Source organism: Phalaenopsis equestris, unplaced genomic scaffold, assembly GCF_001263595.1.
Source record: "Phalaenopsis equestris unplaced genomic scaffold, ASM126359v1 Scaffold206786, whole genome shotgun sequence".
Lineage (NCBI taxonomy): Eukaryota > Viridiplantae > Streptophyta > Magnoliopsida > Asparagales > Orchidaceae > Phalaenopsis > Phalaenopsis equestris.
Window position 1 is genome coordinate 88,172 of NW_018226164.1, and position 7,137 is coordinate 95,308.

The window sequence follows — 7,137 nt, forward strand, 5'->3', positions numbered from 1 at the left end:
TATGTTTTATGAAAATAGTTTATCGTTAAAATTCTTTTTAAACTTTGAAATTCCCTTTAAATTTAATGCAAGTATGCATATCGTGCAAGTAATAAAGGGCTCTAATGGAGTCCTAGATATCAATCCTACAGGGAAGTTGGAAAAACCTGTAAGTAAATTCTAAAAATTATTTTATAATTAAAAATATAGAAATAAAAGTAAAGTGTGAAGTATGACAATTAACTACTAAAGTGAATACTATATAAAATGTACTTAAAAGACAGAGTTAAACAACTAAAACCTAAACCTTCAAAACTACAATTATGAAAACTAAACATAGTTTTTGTTGACGGAAGATTCAATTTCAAGAAAACATCCTTCCCTTATACAACAAGTATATAGATTATAAATAAATGAAAATCATTTGAAATTATATAGAAAAATTGTTTTGCGCCAAATAGGAGCAGTCCTATTTTTTACCCTCTTGCAAGTGCTATAGAGAAGACTGACTAATCCAGAGTTTGGTCCTGAATTTCATGGTTAGGTTGGGAGGATACCGACTGCCCCCCTAGAGCTTCCACTATTCCCTCTCTTGAGGGCTAACAATATCGCATTAGTTTCCAACCAGCTAGACCAAATTGAGGATTTTAATTTATCACCTTAAAATCTCTAATTCAGCATCCAACAAAGTATATTTCCCTATTTATTTGCACTCAATTCATAGGATGACATACTCTCCCATGAAATCAAATGTGATTCTTCCCCTATTGTAGAAATCATAGCCCTATTCAGAACATATGTCTCTCAACATGTTTTAACATTTAATTGGCTAAATCAAAAAGTAAATGAAGATTGGAGTTCAAATCATCAAAAAATTTTTACATTTAAAATCACAGAAAACAAAATCAATTCTTTACAAAATCATATGTCAAAGTAGGGAGAAGGATAAAGAAGACTACTCATAATTCATTAGAATGAAACAAAAAAACACCAATTTCATATGTAAAAATAAGTTTACAAAATAAAAGAAATAAAAGACACAACTTTAACTCTCAATCCTTCCCAACCAAATCCCTAGAAGTTCTCTCCAAGCCTTTCTCTTTTTACAAACACACTCATTTATCTCATAAAAGTGTAAGGAAGAAGAAATCTCTCACCTTTCTTCTCCTCTTAGAACTCTAGAATAAAATCTCCTCTTCTTCTCTCCTTGCCTTTCACACCAGACCGACTTTCTTTTCCTTTTCGTCCTCCCCTCAACTTCCTTAAAATCTTCCTCTTTTATTTTGGGCTGCCAATCTTCAAAAGAAATTCAAAATTCCCTCCAAAATTTTCTCAAAAAGTAAACTCTTTTGAATTCAAAAGATGTGTCATTTGATCTAAGAGAGATATCCCTTCCTAAAAGAACCTTCCAAAGTCTCTAGATGCATTGAATAATTACAATAGGTGTGTAGAACAAGTTTCCCTTTGAAAATTTGCGCAAATATCATTATGAACCGCCTTAATATGCAAAAAGGCGTCGCTGATGGATCATGCGCCAAGCTTAAATCAGATGGCACATCATGCGGCAATATGACGCATCATGCGCCAGAATTCCAAAATTTGTTTTTTTTTTGCTCCAAGTTTTGTCCTTTTTTTCTTATTTTTGCTCCAAATCAATAAAAATGATAGACCTGCAACAAAAAACATGAAAAAAAAAAACATTCTTTAAAGTGCAATATCACCAAAAAAAATCATAAAATATGTACTTAAAATAGTAATCCTCACTTGAAAAATAGAAAAAAGAAAGGATTGAAAATATCCTAAGAGAAGAAAAAGTAAAAGAAAAAAAAAATAAAAGAAAAATAAGTGAGGAGAAGCTTGAGGAAATGCTTAATAAAAAATTGGCTTCACTTGAATCAACTCACTTGAATCAATTGGCTTCACTTGAATCAACTTAAGTAAAAGGCTTTAATACATTTTCTAAACTCAAACTAGAGAGAATTACTAGTAAAGTTTTCATGAAGTTCTTCTCCATATAAATGTTCTAAGTATCCTTAATATGATAAATTGCAATTTTTCTTGAAATGAATAAAGATTCAGAAATCTTAAATTTTATTCCTAAGTACTCATAGACTTGAAGTTTTAATCTAACTTATTAAAGATTAAATAGTTCTATATTATTTATTGAACTAAACAATTGGAATCATAAGTTAATCTCTATCCTAAGTCATATGCTTTAATCTAGTAAAAGTGTCACTTGAGGACAAGTAACATTTAAGTTTGGGGGATGTTGATACTCTAAAATAATATATTGTTTTAAGTATACATTTTATGCTTATTCTTGGTAATTTTGCACTTTAAAGAAGTGTATTTTCTTATTTGTGTTGTAAATATATCATACTTAGGGCTTTGGAGCAAAAGTAACAAAAAGGACAAAATTTGGAGCCAAAGCAACATATTTTGGGAATTCTGGCAAGCAATTGGCGCCAGATGTGCCAAAACTAACGCCAGATGGGCTAGATTGGTACCAAAATTTCTATTTTATAGAAAACTCGCACAAGGTGTTCCAGATTGGCGCCACAAGCACCATTTTATAGAGAGCTGGTGCCGCTGTATTTGGCAACGAAAGAGCCAAAATCCAGAATAATGAGGACTTAAGGAAGCTTTAACTAGATGCGCCAAAGACGAATTTTTGCTGATTAAGGTGGGCCAGAAGGAATTTTAAACAAATTTTCAAAGAGGAACATGTTTGGAACATCCCTTGTAGTGATTCAATGCATCAAGAACCTTTGGAAGGTTTTTTTATGAAGAGATATGTGTCTTGGATCATTGAATAGACCTTTTGAATTCCAAAGGGCTGACTTTTGAATAGAATATTTGAGGGAATTTTGAAGTCTTTTTCGAGGGAGGCAGCCTTTAATAAAATAGAGGGTTTTTGAAGAACTAGAAGGAGGTAGCATGTAAGGGGGGCGAGAGAGAGAGAGAGAGAGGGAGGGAGAGAGAAAGTCAAGGGCTTGAAGATTTTCTTCATGGATTGTAAGAGATACAACAAAACACCAATTTGATATTATCAAATAAGTTTACCAAATAAATGAAATAAAAGACACAACTTATCTCACAATCCTTCCCAAGAAAATCCCTAAAAGTTCTCTCCAAGCCTTTCTCTTTTTACAAACACACTCAATTCTCTCATAGAAGTAAAATGAGGAAGAAATCTCTCACATTCCCTCTCCTCGTACAACACTAGAAAAAAATCTCCTCTTCTTCTCTCCTTTCCTTTCACACCAGACCCACTTTATTCTCCTTTTCGTCCCCCCTCAACTCCTTTGAAATCTTTCTCTTTTATTTTGGGCTGCCTCTTTTCAAAAGGAATTCAAATTTTCCTCTAAAAGTCAACTCTTTTGAATTCAAAATTTGTGTCATTTGAACCAAGAGACATATTTCATCATAAAAGAACTTTCCAAAGTGTCTAGATTCTTTGAATTATTATAATTTATGTGTAGAACAAGTGTCCCTTTGAATATAGATGCATTGAATTAGTACAAAAAGGCGTCTCTGGCGCATCATGCGCCAAGCCTCTATCAAACGGCACATCATGCTCCAATACGCCGCATCATGCGCCAGAATTCCAAAATTCATTGTTTTGGCTCCAAATTTTATTCTTTTTGCAATTTTTACTCCAAATACTTAAAAATGATATAGCTACAACAAAACCATGAAAAATTCCATACTTTAAAGTGCAATATCACAAAAAATAAGCATTAAATATGTACTTAAAATAGTATATTATTTTTGTGTATTAGCTATCCAGATATAGTAATCCTCATTTGAAAATGAAAAAAAAAGGATTGAAAAGATTGAAAAGATCCTAAAAGAAAAAAAAGGAAAAGAAAAAGAAAAAAAAAGAAAAAAAAAATGAGTGAGGAGAAGCTTAATAAAAAATTGGCTTCACTTGAATCAACTTAAGTAAAAGGCTTTGTTACATAATCTAAACTCAAACAAGAGTATTAAAAACATTACTATTACAGTTTTAATGAAGCTTTTTCCATATGAATGTTCTAAGTTTGTTGAATATGATAAGTTGCAATTTTTTTTGAAATGAATAAAGATCTAGAAATCTAAAATTTGATTACTAAGTACTCTTAGGCTTGAAGTTTGAATTTAAGTTATTAAATATTTTACTTAAATAGTACTATTTTATTTATTAAACTAAATTATTGGAGTTATATGTTACCCTATATCCTAAGCCATATGTTTTATGTAGTAAAAGAGTCACTTGAGACAAGTAACATTTATGTTTGGGGGATTTTAATACTCCAAAATAATATATTTTTTTAAGTATACATTTTATTCTTATTTTTGGTGATACTGCACTTTAAAGAAGGGTATTTTCTTATTTTTGTTGCAGATATATTATTTTTGTTTCTTATTTTTGTTGCAGATATATCATATTTAGGCATTTGGAGCAAAAATAACAAAAAAGACAAAATTTGGAGCCAAAAAACACATTTTTGGAGTTCTGGAGAGCAATTGGCTTCAGATGCGCCAAAACTAACGCCAAATGAGCGGTATTGGCACCAAAATCTCCATTTTAAAGAAAACTCCCACCAAATGCTCCAGATTGGCGCCAGAAGCCCCATCTTATAGAGAGCTGGTGTCGGATGCGCCAGATTTTGCGCCGGAAGAGCCACAATTAAGAATAGCGCGGACTTAAGGAAGCTTGAGCCACATGCGCCAAAGATAACTTTTTGCTGATTAAGGTGAGTCAGAATGAATTTTACACAAATTTTCAAAGAGACACTTGTTTGAAACACCCCTTGGAGTGATTCAATGCATCTTGACTTTTTGGAAGGTTCTTTTATGAAGAGATATGTGTCTTGGATCATTGGATAGGCCTTTTGAAAAAAGAGCTGACTTTTGGATAGAATATTGAAGGGAACTTTGAAGTCTTTTTGGAGGGAGGCAACCTTTAATAAAAGAGAGTGTTTTTGAAGAGCTAGAAGGAGGTGGCGTGTAAGGGTCGAAAGAGAGAGACAGAGAGAGAGAGAGGGAGAGAAAAAGTCAAGGGCTTGAAGATTTTCTTCATGGATTGTAAGAGATACAACAAAACACCAATTTGATACATACAAACAAGTTTACAAAATAAAAAAAATAAAAGATAAAACTTATCTCACAATCCTTCCCAAAGAAATCCCTAGAAGTCCTCTTCAAGCCTTTCTCTCCTTGCAAGCACTCTCACTTCTCTCTTAGAAGTGCCTCATAGAAGTATAATGAAGAAGAAATCTCTCGCCTTCCCTCTCCTCTTAAAACTCTAGAAGAAAATCTCCTCTTCTTCTCTCCTTGCCTTTCACACCAGACCACTTTATTTTCCTTTTTATCCCCCCTCAACTCCTTTAAAATCTTCCTCTTTTATTTTTGGGCTGCCTCTTTTCAAAAGGAATTCAAATTTCCCTCCAAAACTCAACTCTTTTGAATTCAAAATTTGTGTCATTTGATCCAAGAGACATATCCCTTCAAGACATATCCCTTCATAGAGACATATCCCTTCATAAAATAACCTTCCAAAGTGTCTAGATGCTTTGAATTATTATAATAGATGTGTAGAACAAGTGTCCCTTTGAATATAGATGCATTGAATTATTACAAAAAGACATCTCTGGCGCATCATGCGCCAAGCCTGTGTCAAATGGCACATCATGCGCCAAGCCTCTCTCAAACGGCACATCATGCGCTAATATGCCGCATCATGCGCCAGAATTTCAAAATTTGTTGCTTTGGCTCCAAATTTTGTCTTTTTGCCATTTTTTCTCGAAATTCTTAAAAATGATATACTTGCAACAAAAAGATGAAAAATTTCATTCTTTAAAGTGCAATATCACCAAAAATAAGTACTTAAAGCAGTAATTATTTTTGTGTATCAGCTATCCAGATATAGTAATCCTCACTTAAAAATGAAAAAAGAAGAAAGGATTGAAAAGATCTTAATATAGAAAAAAGGAAAAGAAAAAGAAAAAAAAGAAAAGTAAAATGAGTGAGGAGAAGCTTGAGGAGATGTTTAATAAAAAATTGGCTTCACTTAAATCAACTTAACTAAGAGGCTTTATTATATAATCTAAACTCAAGTAAGAGTATTAATAACATTACTATTAAAGTTTTAATGAAGTTCTTTTCCATATGAATGTTGTAAGTATGCTGAATATGATAAATTGTAATTTTTCTTGAAATGAATAAAGATTTAGAAATCTAAAATCTGATTTCTAAGTACTCTTAAACTTGAAGTTTGAATTTAAGTTAATAAAGATTTTACTTAAATAGTTCTATTTTATTTATTAAGCTAAAGTATTAGAGTTATAAGTTAATCTATATCCTAAGCCATATGCTTTTATGTAGTAAAAGTGTCACTTGAGGACAAGTAACATTTAAGTTTGGGGGATTTTGATACTCCAAAATAATATGTTTTTTTAATTTTTAAGTATACATTTTATTTTTTAAGTATACATTTTATGCTTATTTTTGGTGATATTACACTTTAAAGTAGGGTATTTTCTTATTTTTTTTGTAGATATATAATATTTAGGTATTTGGAGCAAAAGTAACAAAAAGGACAAAATTTTGAGCCAAACAACTTATTTTGGGAATTCTCACGCCAGATTGGCCCCAGATGCACCAGAACTAACGCTAGATGCAGGACATTGGCACCAAAATTATCATTTTATAGAGAGCTGGCACCAGATGCTTCAGATTGGCACCAAAAGCACCATTTTATAGAGGGTAGGTGCCAAACGCGCAAGATTTGGCACCGAAAGCCCCAAAATCCAGAACAGCGCAGACTTAAGCAAGCTTGTGCTAGATGCACCAAAGATGAGTTTTTGCTTATTAAGGTTGGTCAGAAAGAATTCTGCACAAATTTTAAAAGAGACACTTGTTTGAAACACTCTTTGGAGTGATTCAATGCATCTAGTCTCTGTGGAAGGTTCTTTTATGAAGGGATATGTGTCTTAGATCATTTGACAGGCCTTTTGAATTCAAAAGGTTTGAATTTTAGATAGAATATTGGAGGTAATTTTGAATTCTTTTTGGAGGGAGGGAGCCTTTAATAAATGAGAGGGTTATTGAAGAACTTGAAGGAGGTGGCGTGTAAGGGGGGCAAAAGAGAGAGAGAGAGAGAGAGAGAGAGAG